Here is a 15,218-nt window from a genome sequence, read left to right on the forward strand (position 1 = left end):
ACCCAGCCAAGCCAAGACCCTACCTGCCTTGTTCCCTGTTTTGTATAGTTGGTGCAGAGTGGCCATCATCTGTTGTTTGGCTTTCTCCTGTGCTAAATCTCTTTACTCCGCCTGCCGCATTGCTATCTGCCTCAGAACCAGGGGATACGTAGCTGATCCCGATGTCCTGTCAAGTTGCAAAATCTGGTGTTCAAGTAACTCGAGCTCAGCCAGCTCTCTTCTCTTTCTCTGTGCAATTAAGTTTTGAGCTCTGTCCTGAAGCAATGTTTTGAACTCCTCCCAAAGTACTATTTTTGAGGCCACTGAGTTTGATTTCGGCAAAGTACAGTTCATAATCTACCTGTAGGCCCCCATTCCACTATCTGGTCTTTTAGGTTCCACCCAATGGTTCTCCAGCCTCTGAGTCTACCCAGATGGACCAAGAGGGTTGAGTGGTCTGAAAAACCCAGTGCCAAGTAGTCAGCCTGCGACATTTCCACCAACTTCTTCCTTTGGCACAAAGACAGAATCAAGCCTGGAGTAGGCCCTGTGGGGCACCTGAAAAATAAGAATGCGTCCTATCAGAGGGGTTCTGGGTGTGCCACACGTTACGCAGGCCCAGTCAGTCTACAAATAGCGCAAGGGCCGTTGCATACAGGGCGTTATCTGGGGCTGGCGCTCAAGGTTCATACTCCTAGCATCTTTAAAGTCCCACCCACCACATGGAGTGTGGATGTGGATTTCAATAGAATGTCCATGATTTTAGCTAGGGTGGGTGCCTGCAGCCGGCGTGGGGCATCCACTCAGGTCATTTCAGTCTGTCCCTGTACCCCTACATATCTCCATTCAGTTTTAACACAACAGCGCAGGTGCACCACACAACAATTTAGACAGAGTTATATAAAATCCATGTCAACAAATCTTCAACGTTTCTTCCTTTATTTTTAATAAAGTCTTTTTTAAAACATGTTCAAGGTGATTGAGACACAGCAGACGCATTTCGTCCTCATCAAAACGACTTCTTCAGGGCTAATTAATCCTTAATGCGGATTCCATTAGGGGAATGGGCCACCTAGTAAGTCGAATATAGACTGCTAAGATTCCTCTGTCCTTAAATATGTTATATAAGATAATTGAAATTGACACATTTATTTAAAAGGAAAGAATGAATGGGTGTATGAAGACTCCCAGTCTAAGCAAATGTAAGAGAGTAGGATCTGCTTCACATGGGTACCCCCACTTTTTGCTGGTGTTTCACTGTTTTTCCACCTTAGTCTGGCTGTGGCCCTGCTAATCAGGACCCCAGCCTAGCTGCTTCCTCTCAAAATGGTTTCCATGTACATTAGGTACATCTCTAATTGGATTCTGGAGTGCCTTATGAGTCCCTAGTATATGGTATACTAGATACCCAAGGCATAGGTACCTCTGAGGCCTACCAGGGGCTGAAACATGTATTATGCCACCTCTGGGAAGCACTCCAAAATGACACCACAGGTCTGCTATTGCAGCCTGGGTAAGGTGGTGCATGCACCCCTAACTGTGGTATAGGCTACCTATATCTCTACCATTGCACACACTTATAAAACCTATAAGTCACTCCTATGGCAGGCCTTGACAATCCTAAAGGCAGAGTGCTTGGTTTTTATGTGAGAGGGTGCCCCTGCATGAGCAGAGTCCCTCTGCAGCATTCAGAGTACCAGAAAAAGAAAAAAATCCCTTGCTCTTATGGTTATATCATCAATACGTTCTGACTAATGATGAAACACACAATGATAAACTCAATTAAATAAAAAAAAAATTACTTTTATTTGGACAAATATTTATCTATAGTTGTCTTGTCAATAAAATTACATCTCATACCCCAATCATTAAAACACAATTAATTGAAAACACTATACAGTACATATCAATCAAATCTAGTTACAATTCAACATAACATCATAAAATCACAATTATGACCAGCATAATGGAGACAGACAATATGTAAGACACGATTCTTATTCTTTACAGATGCACATCACAATAGACTCAAACACAGCTTATTGTACATTCATTAAATCTGTTACTGATTTATCTGTGTCGGTCATAGGATTGTGCTTTCAGAAAAGGCGTCGACGCGTTTCGATGGTTTTGCATTAATCGTACCATCTTTATCAAGACACAATTTTACTGTCTCCCATTGTCCTCCGTTTTATTTCCTTATTCCTAAATAGGACAAACATAAGTTCTGATTACTAATCCAAAAAGACATATACAGTTTTTGATAACAACAAATTTGTTTAACCCCACTACTAGTCAGCCCGTCTGATTTATGTTGTAGTCAGACCCCTCATTTCTTATATATATTTTTATCCGGGATATAGAAGCACAATCACATTCTCATTGTACTATTTTATATGTCCCGGGGATGCTACAATCCTTCCTATCAGCTTTTGTATTACTGATTTTGCATAGTGGTTACCTCCCAAATCTTACTTTTTAATAGAAGGGATTAAAAAAACTATCTTTGAATTTTCGAAATACATTCTATTCAGCTTTCCGTTATTTATAATAATAATTGCTGAGGGCGGGTTGTGTACTCTCCCGCACCCGTCTGCTTAATACGACAGCATTTCCTATCAGTAAGGGGCTGATTATTATGTTATATTAATTTGCCACTTTAGAGCTGTCTACCTATTTAATATCAACATTTCATATTTGCTCACCTTTGCTTATAGTGGACTCTGTGCGTACTTTTATCATTCGTATTATGTTGCAAAGGGGGATTATAACAACCGTAATTCACCCGTCCTTCCGTTTTTCTTTTTCTTTGTAAAAAGACTGGTCCGTCTCCTGGTGAGCTGAACATGGGTGAGGAATTTATGCGATTTTATTATTCGCTCCATTATGCCTCAATTTATTTGTTCAAATTTTTATTCAAAGTCCCACAAAAAGGAGCAACAGATATTGTGCGTTATCTATTTACCTTCAATTGATGATGAGAAAGGCTCCCCTCTGTAACTATCGAAATGCCGACATATATTTATGCAAGGGCCCACTTCCACGAGGCTTTACGTCCTCCTTATTGTTCATGCGGGTCTAAACGTAAAGAATATATATATCTGTTTAGAATCTATTCGAGAGGAAAACGGACGCTTCAAAGCTTATTGTTCAGTCTCTTACTCCCTTACAAGATATTTATCCTCCTATGTCTGTTCTTACCTCATTTCTCTAACGAATCCGTCTCTAGAAGGTACGGGTATTCGGATCCAAGCGGTGCCGTTTTCCCTCTTCCTGGCTCCCTATTTAATCTATATATCTCGCTGTTTCATTGGTTTGACTTCATCATAAGGTACAAGTCGTCTTTTGGTTATCTCTGTGCTTCTTTGTGATTTGTCCCTTGCGTCACCTGATATTTTTTTAATCTTCTGTTTTCTGATTGGTTTGCCATCTTATCCTATTGTGTGATTATTTGCCGCAATCACTATCCTCGTTTTTTATTGGTCAATTCGATCGCATCGTCCAGTTGACCCCCCCTTTTTTTTATACATTAGCTACCTTTTCAAAAACTTTATAAGTCGTATTCGGCATTGCAAACTATCACTGAAGGTCTTTTTCGTTCACCAGTGTTTTTTTTGTATCTTTATACTAAGTCACATCGGCAGCCTTCCTATTTTTTTTATGTATTTTCTTCCTTTTCAAAAACCTTATAAGTAGTGTTAGGCATTGCAACCCATCACTGAAGGTCTTATTAGTTCACCACTATTTTGTTTTTATTATACAATTATACTGAGTCACATCGGCTGCCTTAGTATGTTAACCTGTTCGGATACAACACCCGTCCTTCAAACCGAGTTTAAAGGGCCGAAGTGTGAGTCTGATTACTGCCATATACTTCTGGTATCCACTGAACTCCAGTATCTCTAAAGTACACTCTTTCCTTTTGTGGACATTCTACTCTAACTTGTATTTTTTTTGTGAGGATATTTTCCTTTCATGTACCTGGCATAGCTCAATTGCAGGTATTTTCTAAGAGCGACATCCTACATATGTTTACGCATCCTGATAAGCTAATGAGGCCATCTTAGCCTCATTATGTGACTTTTAATTCGATGCATCTCTCGCAAGATAGAAAAACACAGAGATATATTTATTAATGCTCCTGGCTTGCATATCTTGTCCTCTCCTCAATATGTTGTAATCAGCTTAATCCAATCTTCTCTGGAATTGAGACCCTTTTCTACTGTATTTAGATGGCATATATACCATTGTTCTCTTTTCTTCCTCGTTTGGTCAGTGTCTCCTCCTTGTCTGTTCATTACGATTTTTTCTAATATGAACCATTTGAAATCATTACAATGATGGTTCATATTATAAAAATGATCCACCAAAGGGGCATTGTCCTTTCTCGCTCTAATCGCGGACTTGTGTTCCAAGAGGCGTACGCGAAGTTCTCTGCTCGTTTCCCCCACATAGCCCAAGCCACATGGGCATATTAGAAGATAGACAATATTTTTGCTGCGGCGGTTATTTAATGTTTTTGTCATCAGATTTTTGCCAGCAAACGTGGTGCTTTTGCCTTGCAGGCATTGGGCGCATATTGTGCATGTACCACATTTGTTGTTACCTTTTGCTTTCTCACCGTATAATGTACTTTGCTTTTCTACTTTGGTTGGATAAGTTTTCACAAGGGAATTTTTGATAGTTTTATTACGTCTAAAAGAAGAGTGGTTTCTGTAACTGCACCTCCGTGCCATAATTCAAAATTTTCCAATTTCGATTTACTATGTTCTTGATTTGGTTACTTATGTTTGAAAATTGTGTTACAAAAACCACTCTTCCTATAGCGGAGTTCTTTTTTATTTTTTTGGAATCTAATAAACTATCCCTATCGTAGAACCTGGCTCTTTTCAGAGAATTCTTAATAAGCAATTTCTACGCAGTCTTAGAAACTCCCCAAAGGGTATGTTATCTTTCTTCGAATGGGGGTGATTGCTGGTATATTGTAAAAGAGTATTTTTATCAGTGGGCTTGGTGTAGAGTTCTACATGCAATTCATTGTTGACATCTTTGATTCTTATATCTAAAAACTCAACACTTGAATCGCTGAAGTGAGCCGTAAACTTCAAGTTGGGATCACTCAAGTTAATCCATTCCAAAAACTGTCAATGCTGTGCTGGACCTGTTCCATATAAAAATATCATCTATGAAACGGTACCAGCACATGACGTTCTCAAAGAATGGGGTCAAATTGTTTTTATTTAATTGAGTTTATCATTGTGTGTTTCATCATTAGTCAGAACGTATTGATATAACCATAAGAGCAAGGGAACTTTTTCTTTTTCTGGTTGTAAGGACCTTATTTCCTTGTGAGTTTCAAGGGGTCCCTCTCTCTTTTGTCTTATTGCATTCAGAGTACCTCCTCTGATGCTGTGTGTGGTGCAGCCTGACCATATACTCTTGGGTGCATTATAACCTTGCGGTAAATGCTAACTTTGGACTGGCTGCACGGAAACATGTCATGTTTGGTGTCAAACACTTCAGAATACTACCACCCCCCCCCCCCCCCCCCTCCTGGCGGGGGTAGCATTCCACCCTTCTAGAGGGAGAGACATGTGCACACTGGTCTAACCAGTAAAGACGTTCTAGAGCCCTGGCATCACAAAATGGATGCCACTGCCCAGACACAGGTCTGGCCTCCTGCTGCTGACTGTAACCACCTCCTCAGAGGCAGATGTGTATTGGGGCTGGGCGGGAGCACTCTCTGGTGCTTTGAAGTCCTGCACTGGGGGCACACTTGGTGTCCCTGTGCATAGTCCAGTTCAAACCTGTTGCAGGGGCTTCCTGCCCAAGCTCTGGCGCGAAACTGGACAACGGAAATGGGTGTAACCACCCCGCTTTCCAAACCCTCCCATAGGTGGGTCCCCAGAGTATTTCCAACGCCCTATCTTAGTATAAGTATAGGAACCTAGTCCTTGAGACTTTAGATTACCCTGGACAATACTCTGTAACATATATCCTGGACCTTCGACTTTCTTTTTTCGCAAGAAGACTGGAGAAATCTCCCTTGGGGTCAAGGAGTGACTCCCCTGCTTGGCAGGCACCAAAGAAGCAATTGTCCAGTCTGCAACTCTGAAGCTCCCGCTGGACGCCGAAGTCTTTGCATCACCAAAGGTGGATTTCCAGACTTCCCCGAGGATACCCTGAGTCCGCAGCAAAGCTGAGGCCCATGGCTATCATGGGTGACGTGGAACCGTGACCCCTGGACACTGAACTTTTGCAGGTACATCATCTTCCTCGTCCTCCTTGAAGTTGTGCTTTGGGCTCCGAGTTGCCCCAGCCTTGGGCACCTACTGCACTGAAGATCTCTGGCCTCCACACCACAAGTGACCCGTGGGTCAGTTTCCAGTGCTCGAGGCTCCTTCGCGATCGCTAGCCCGTTGGCTAGTGGGTCCCCACGAAGGCAACTCCTTTTCTGGTTGGGCTTTCCTGGTTGCTCCAGACGTGCCCTGACTTACCCTCGCTGGATGAGTCCCCCAGACCTTGCTGGTCTGCACTGACTTCTTTCCTCTATTTCCACTTTGACTTGCCGTTGCCAAGGCTTGTTGGGTCCATTCTGGTCGCCGACACCGCAGCACTCGACAGACGTCATGGGACAGCTCAAATCCAGATCCTGGTCATAGCCTCCTGGACCTCGTGGCTGAAGAGTCAAGACACCCGTCAACTCACCTGAGACACCCGACATCTGTGGGCATTTAACTATCGTGCCCCTTGTCACTGGTAAGTGACCCAGACTCTGTCCCCTCTGCTTTCAGGTTCCTTCCATCCTCAATCCAGGCTTGGATCTCTTCGGACACTTCTCCTCTTCACGGCAGCAGCACTTCTTTACCAGCTTCCATTGAAAATGACGCCGCGACCCGACACCAAAAGACACCTATGCACCCGGCTTCCCTGGGTAAGGTAACTCGAGTATTCCGGTGCTCCCGTGGGTGTTGGCCCTAGACACCTCTAAGTCCAAAGGGGTTTGCTTGTAGTCGTCCTCTAAGTGTCCTTAAACTCTTAATTTCCAACCGTGACTTTCCCCATAGAAGTTAATGGCGATTCGCGGCTGTGTTCTCACACTGCACGTGTCTCCCGTGGGTCCCCTGTGTCAGTACCTTGGGTGGTTCCTTGTGGTCCAAGCACTTCTAAAGACTCTAGGCCTTGTGTCTAGCTCAGTCATGGTTCTTATACCACTTTATTGGTTTATGGTTTGGTACGCCCCTAGGGCCCAAACGAGTATTTGTGATTTTACTGTTGAATACTGACTTGTAACTTAAGTAGTTCGAACTCCAGCCTCATAAAGAGACTAGAGGGGTGTGTTTTATCTTAAATACATATATTTTGAATATATACCTGGTGTGGTTGTCCTTTTATTTGGTCATTCAAGCGATTATAGATTGGTAAAACAAGCTGCTTTACATTCCTTCAAGACTTAGCCTGAAGGCTGCTCTCCATAGCTACCACTAGGATAGCGTTCAATAAAGGTTGTCTTTAACCTATCACCATAAGGGGTTGTTTGGACTGGTACAAGGTGCCCACTTTACCAGGCCAACTTCTCACAGCAAACCTCGGTCCCAGGTCAGGGAGCCGGACAATACATGGAACTGAGTATGCAATTACAGCAACCAGCCAGAATCAGTCGGAGCAATCCTCGCCAGCTTGGTCGCATACTGGCGAGGATTGCTCCAACTGATTCTGGCCGTTTGCTGTAATTGCATACTCAGGGACCGAGGTTTGCTTAGACTTGGAGTCATCATACTCCCATTCATTCTTTCCTTCTAAATAAAGGTGTCAATTTCAATTATCTTATATAACATATTTAAGGACTGAGGAATCTTAGCAGTCTATATTCGACTTACTAGGTGGCCCATTCCCCTAATGGAATCCGCATTAAGGATTAATTAGGCTGTGTTTCGATCACCTTGAACATGTTTTAAAAAAAGACTTCATTGAAAATAAAGGAAGAAACTTGGAAGATTATTTGTTGACATGGATTTTATATAACTGTCTAAATTGTTGTGTGGTGCACCTGCGCTGTTGTGTTAAAATTGTTATATTCCTGCATTGGAAAAACACTGTGACAGTGAGTGTTTGTCAGTGTGCACACACGTTTCTGGGTAGTTCCAAAGTATACATATATACATTAGGGTAAGCAAGTTAGGTGCTGAGGCCTATAGGGTTCCACTGTCCAGCCTCTCTTGACTTTTATATCTCCCATTCGGGTCTGTCGAGGTTTTAGAGATTCGGAAGGTGGGACTCTTCCTCTCTAATATCTCCACTCCACCGGGATATATGCACCCCTATCCAGATATATACAATGTGTTCCCTGTAAGTGTGTTTCCTGAAGGAGAACCACACCAGGCTGCACTCGTTGGATATACTGTGTGACCAGGCCCCATTTTATTTTATTCCCCAGGCCACTGACATTTCAGGTCACTACAGTGAGAGGAGTGTCCTCTAATTGCCCAGGATGTGCCATTCCATGTTATGTGGTCCCAGTTTAGTTAAGTGCCAGTCTAGGTGCTTAGTGTAAGGGATCTGTGTCTGTGTCCTTCTGCTGTCAATAATGCAAACCATGTTAAGAATAACAAAACTGAACATTTACCCCCTCCACCCCCAACTATCCACACCAAACCTCTCAATACCTCCATCACCCTTAACCAAATTACCTGATCCAAGCCTGACATTAAGAGAATAAGCGAGGTCTGTAGGCCGCCACCCTTCAGAACTCAGAAACCTGGAGTAACTGCTAAAAGACCAAACTAATGCCTAAAAAAAAGGAGAAAATTAAAAACATACTCCTAATTAGTGATGAGAGTTTCTTGGGTTGGTGATGGAAATCAAGTTCGCTTTGGCGGCTCCGCCATGGTTCAACATCTGTGTTCAGCTGTACCACTTCCCTGCCTGGTTCTGGGGAAGCCTTGCCCAAAGATATTTGTTCCAAGTTTGTGATTTCCAGCATAAGCAGGTGGTCCCAGTCAGAGTCTGATGATTGGTTCCTCTCCCACGAATCTGATGTGGCAGTACTCTGCTTCTTGTCATGCTTCGACTTTTGAGGTGTCCTGACCAGTTCAGGCTCTATGTCAGAGGAGATCCCAGAGGGACGCCCCCGCTTTCTGACTGGCAAAGGTGTCCCACTGGATCTCATACTTGTGGCGCCGCCACAGCATTGTCTACCCAACTTCTAAACTTTAGGCCTTCCAATGCTGCAACATGACTTGTGTGTCCCTTTCCTGTCGATTGTTGAGTGGAACTCTCCTCAAGCCAAATCCAGGTCTCCTCTGGTGACTGAAAGAAAAAGGCCTTGCCGGCATCAAGAACCTTGAACTTTGCCGGGAATAATAGCATATATTGTAGCTGGAGGGCCCTCAGCTTTGTTTTAACGAAGTCAAAGGTGCGTCTCTGCCTTGGAACCTCCCGAGAATAGTCTGGGAACACCATTTTAGAATGTTTGTGGCAAATCACTCCCTGACAGCTCACTTCCCTCAACCTCATGTTCCCTTTGCAAAAGTTCAGGAATTGGGTGATCACCAGCCTCAGTGGCGCCCCTTGGAGGTTTTGCGTTCATCGCCCTGTAGGCTCGTTCTGTAACAAAGTAGGATGAGAACTGTTCTATGGGGAGAGATGCCCTCAACCAGCCAACCAGAAAGGCACTCATGTTGGATCCTTCAACACCCTCTGGAAAACCCATAAAGCATAGGTTGTCCACTCTCCAGGCTATTTCCTTTACTGTAGTGCTGAGTTCCATCACTTCTCTGCAAAGGCCCCTTTTCGTGTCCTCCACCTCTGAGATTCTGGTTTCAGCTGTTGTGACCCTCTCTGAGACATTACGAAGATCTTGTCAAAGCAAGGTGACCTCAGAGTGCACCTTCCCGATTCTCCCTTCCAGAGCCTCTCGGGAAGACTGGATCGCCAACAGGAGCGCCGTTGTCCGGCATGTGGGTGCACTGCCCTCAGATCCCCCTGTGGGACCAACGTTTTCGTGTATCAGTCCATTATCCCCTGTCTGTGAGGTCTGGGTTCTCCGTCCTTAGCCATATTTTTGGCAGCACCGATACCGAGCAGGAATAAGGAGGAAGAATTGGGCAGGGCTTCAGCAGGAGATAATACAGCACAATAGAAAGCTCCAGTCATGGGACGGCATGCAGTGAAGAGTACCAGCTCGTAGCGGTACTAGGTCTATCACTTCGAGGGTCATTCACATTCACAACCCACCTGGCTCAGACACGCAGGACTCAACACCTCACTGCACGCAGTGAACAACCAGTGGGGGAGAGTCGGTCAACCCCCATACTGCATCACCTCAACGGAGGAGAGGAGGCAGAAGGCCCCCAAACCACAGTGGATGATTGCCCCAGTATGCACGCAGGGCCCCCGCCCACAGCTCAACAGGCTGCAGCAGCGCATGCACGTACTGTTCAGGCCCCGAGGAGGAGGGGGGTGCTCGCGTTCACTAGAGCCAGCCATGCCCAGTGCCACCCTCGTTCAGTCCACCAGGCCCCAGGGGGGCGCCGCCGGCCCCGGGAGAAGAGGCACAGGTAGTGAGAGGGGGCTTTCCCCTTCAAAGCAGTCAGTTGGTCTGGCACATCTCTTCTTCCTTTGCGCCTCTCACCTGCAGTCGGGGGGGGGGGGGGGGGGGGGGCCCGCGAGAGCTCATACCCCAACAGGCAAACCAAGGTGAACCAGACCCTCAGCGTCAGGAGCAATATGCAGTCCTCTCAGGTAGCGTCAGCCAGGCGTGGCCAGTTCTCTTGAGCCCGCAGTGACTCCTGTAATGTCCCTGTCGTTCCGCCCTGATGTGACGGCGCTACTGCGCTCCTCTGGGAAAATGGCACCATGCCTGGGCAGTGAAGGTCGGGGCAGCCTTAACCGCCTTTCGCACTAGAGGTGGAGAGGGGGGGGGAGCACACCCGGCACCTCACAGCACTACGGCCCATGCAGGCTCCCTGCCTCGGTATTCGGCCTCCTGGCCCGTTTCTACCCCAGGCACCACTTCAGCCAGGCATGTGTGAGGGAAGGGAAGAGAGGTCTGAGCCCCAGCAGTCACACAGTTTGCCGGGCTCACCCTGCACCAGGCTGTCGCATTGGACACTGCCCACTCCGGGGGGAGGAGGGGTTCTGCACAGTTCACAGCACTCACTGCCCGCTCCATTCCCCGGCCTGCCGTAGCCCTGCGGCAGCCTCCAGGCAGTGTCGGACTCCTGGTGTTCAGGAGGGAAGCTCACACCCTCTAGCACCAGACTGTGTTGCTACCAGCCTCAATATCTAGGACTCCTTCATCTGTGTCTCGGCACGACCAGTGGCCAGCAGCAGCACTTCATCACTGGCATCTTAGGGTCCATTTATCGTCACGGCCTCCATCACCCCGCATGTTCCCCGGCCCCCAGAGAGCCTTTACACCCCATGGGCGTCGTTCCTGTGACTTCTTCGCACCGTAGGCTCTGACTTCAGGATAGGATGCCAGGCATATTAAAAGATTTTGGCAGGAACTGAAATGATGCAGTAGAGCTCGTGGAAAACTCAGCTAGTAGTCCATCTTGTAGGCTACGTCACACAATCACATAAAATTATTCTAATAAACTCGGCGTCAGGGTTAGACCAGACTATACTCCAGTTTAGCAAAGGGCGGAGAGCAAGTGTATCCGATAAGAAGCTCATGCCTAGCTCTTCATGGTCAATGTAGGAGGAAATACTTTGAGGTATTGATAAAAGGCATCTCAAAAAGATGTTCGGCATAGTCTGAATTGTCCTCTATTCACATAGGCCAAAATATTGGAGCTGTATGTTACAGTTGCAATGCATTTAGCTTTATAAATCTTTAATATGGTTTGAATGAGCTTACCCCCCAATCTCATGGAAAAATCAAAAACAGAGGCGACCGACCTGAGTACGGAATATTTTTTACCAGTCATTAGTGGTAACCATGTACCTTTTTCATCAAGTTGAACTCCCAAGGATGAGGAGGAATTTTCCTTACTAATCTCATTGCCCATTATGTGATGCTTCCTGGTCTTTGTAGACCTTGGACAGACCCCAAGAATATGGGACTGACACAATTATTGGATCGGTCGAGGGATTTCATGAAACCAGCAAAAGAATCAAGGAGCTGTTTTCTTGCTAATAGTTCCGCTTCATCTGCATAGAGAAGTGCAGGGTTTCCATACAATTTACATATATCATAAAAAGAAAAGGGGTAAGAATACAGCCCTGTCTCACGCCTTGCTTAAGCTCAAAACTCTCCGTACAGGACCCATCTGGGCTATACCTGACACTGGCAGTCATTCTTCTCTGTAAATCAGGAAGAAAGTAGACTAAGTCCGTAGCAATTTCCATAGACATCAGCATAAGCCACCGTTTCTACCTGTTTACCCTGTCAAAGGCAAACGTAAGATCCATAAAAGCCATGTGAAGACTTCCTTGCTTGGCCACTGTATACTTATAAGATATAAATTCAGACATTGTTCAATAGTGCTCTGGCCCATCCTGAAACCATACTGAACAACTGAAATTATGATTTGACAGTAAGTCTGGCCAGGACCACATGTCCAAGAACCTTAATGGTCTAATCAGAGAGAGGTCTAACAAAGGGATCACTTTTGTCCCCTCTTTTAAAAACTGGCACCACTATGGACTGTGACCAAGACTGCATTCAGGGTCTGAGCAATCACTGCAGACTACAAACTAGGTTCTGCCTTAAAAACATCTGCAGGAACACCATCTGGGCCTGGGGCTTTATTCTTAGTTAAGAGTGCAATAGTGTGAGAAGCTGGGTCAGTATATGGTGCTCATTTATGTAAGTGTAGCACCCTGCACTAACTAGGGGTTAAGATAACCATAGAAAGCTCTCTGAGTGGAAGACACAGTACAATATGTCCTACCCAGAGATATGCTCACAATGCACACAATACTTTGGCCATAAAACAGCAGTTAGCACCAATACACAGTGGTCCCCAGAGGAGAGACAGGCCATATATCGATTAAGTAGGAAGTGAACCAAGATCTAAGTTGAGACTGGACCCAGGAGATGTAGAAGAATCTGGAACCCAAGGAACCACCCAAGGTGAGAGTCGTGGAAACCCCCAACGGTCAGGTGAGATGGGATTCATGGCCATACACTTAATACTGTTCAGCGGGTACGTCGTGGTTGCAGTCTTACCACAGAAGGACAAAAGAGTCTGTTGGAGCTCAGAAGAGTCTATGCCACACTGGGATGTCCAGGAGGCATGTAAGACAAAGGCCACTCGAGTTCAGGAAGATAAGTTAAGTGAAGAGGCTTACAGCTGGGGTACACTGAAGCGGTATCTCTACTTGAGCCACCAGGATGCTGAAGACAACCGAATCGCTCCGTCCAAACAACCGCATCGGCACGGGTCAGTTATAGCGGGGACAGACTCATCGACAATCTCTTGATGGGTCTGACTCTGTTGGCACGAGTCTTTCGTGGTAACCGTTGCGGTCACCGGGTGATTAAAGCGATGCAGCGACACGGTGCACAGGGGTTTGGTTCCATTGCGTTCTATGAAGGATGCTGGCCTCAACTCAACGTGAGGATAGCTCAGGCCTTGTGGGAACGCAGAACCCCCACATATGTTGCAGAGCCTTGTGGAGTCTGTGGGAGCCCAAGTTCGGCAAACCAGCCGGTCTTGTTGCGGTGTCTGCAGATGCAGGAGAGTGACTCCTTCACTCCAAGGGAGATTCCTTTGGATGTCGTTAGATGTTCACAGGCCCAGGACGGAACCTGTATGGAGCACGGACACTGATGTTGCAGCGAGCTCACAGGAAGACGAGGTCAGGAGTCAACAATCTTCTCTATTGTAGTCTTGGTCCGAAAGCAAGAGGACGATGCGATCAGTTCGGCCCAGTCAGCAGGACTCGGCCAAGATGTTCAGTCAGTCAAAGAAGAAGTGGAGTTGGATCCGAATCAAATCCCACGATGAATCTAGGGAACCACCCACAGATAAGCCCTTAAGTAAACTAAGGTGAGGATTGGGACGATTCAGGGATCCCTCCCAGAAGAGGGGTCGGACAGTGGGGAGGATACATCCATATCCTTTGTCCAGTTTTGCACCAGAGCGGGGAGCCGACGGCTCCCTGATCTGGTATGAACTGGAGTATGCAAGGAGGACGCCAAATGTGCCAAAGGAGCTGCGTTCAATGCTCCGGGGGGAAGAATAGAAGGGCTCAACTCACGTTATTGCGCATTCTAGCTGCGACGGCAAGCACGCACACCACTCCTCTTAAGGGGCGGATGGCGCCTAAGGCAAGCCCGACTGCGCCCGTCCGCGCCCGACCGGAACCAGGGGCCAGGACCCCTGGTCCGTTGGTTAAAGAGAAACTCTGCTACACCTTTGACCAGCTAGTAGCGCACAGACCTAGATTACCGGCCCTTTGTGCCCACTCTATATCACCAATGAATAATGTCAACAAATGCCCCCACTGCCCTTTTGAACTAGTCTCTACTTCTAGTTCTATTGATTCTAACCTAGCATTGACACTGGCTTTCAAAATGGCACTTTTGAATTGTCGTTCCCTACCCAAACATGCCACAGAGCTTCATTTACTTCTAGATGAGCTAGAACTTGACACTCTGTGGCTCACTGAAACTTGGTTGTCTGAATTTTCAGATCCCGCAGTAGGGCAAGCCCTACCGCCGGGCTACCTGATTCAAAGACTAGATCAGGAAATAACCAAGGGGGGGGGGGGGGGGGGATTAGGCATCATTTATAAGGAAAAATACGATTGTAGTATGTCAGCTAACAAAATCACTGATTGTGAAAGCTGTTTATTCTCCCCCGGGTTCTCCCCCACGTGCACCTTTTCTGGTGTCCTTATATATCAACCCCCTGGATACAGTGGCCATTTCATTAGGGACCTCCCTGATAATCTTTCTAAACTGGTCAGTTCATTTTCGAACTTTACCGTACTAGGAGACTTTAATCTCCACTTTGATAAAGAATCATCCATGGAGGCTGTTGCCGTAACTGATTGCCTAGGTGCCCTAGCATTGAAACTTAAAGTATCCAGCCCCACTCACCAAAAAGGTCACCTACTGGACCCACTTTTCTCCAATAGCAGGGACATTAACATAGGAAAACATACTCCTCTACCATGGTCTGACAATTTTTTTATTCCCTTTACCTGGACTCACCAGGATGGGGTACAGTCACGAGGTAAGGCAAACATTTTGAGGCGAAACTGGTCTAAACTTGACATTGATC

General features: G+C 46.2%; 1 long non-coding RNA gene across 2 annotated transcripts; it reads right to left on the reverse strand.

The window, feature by feature from the left end:
• Positions 1-1,761: 1,761 nt before the first annotated feature.
• LOC146855041 (uncharacterized) lies at positions 1,762-14,479 on the reverse strand. Of its 2 annotated transcripts, XR_014981273.1 has the most exons (4): positions 3,181-14,479; positions 2,945-3,057; positions 2,685-2,819; positions 1,762-2,184 (listed from the first exon to the last, which is right to left on the reverse strand). It is a non-coding gene; the product is annotated as an uncharacterized LOC146855041 (long non-coding RNA). The 2 variants fall into 2 exon arrangements; XR_014981272.1 differs by having other exon boundaries at positions 2,945-14,479.
• Positions 14,480-15,218: the final 739 nt, after the last annotated feature.

Source organism: Triturus cristatus, chromosome 4_1, assembly GCF_964204655.1.
Source record: "Triturus cristatus chromosome 4_1, aTriCri1.1, whole genome shotgun sequence".
Classification (NCBI taxonomy): Eukaryota; Metazoa; Chordata; class Amphibia; order Caudata; family Salamandridae; genus Triturus; species Triturus cristatus.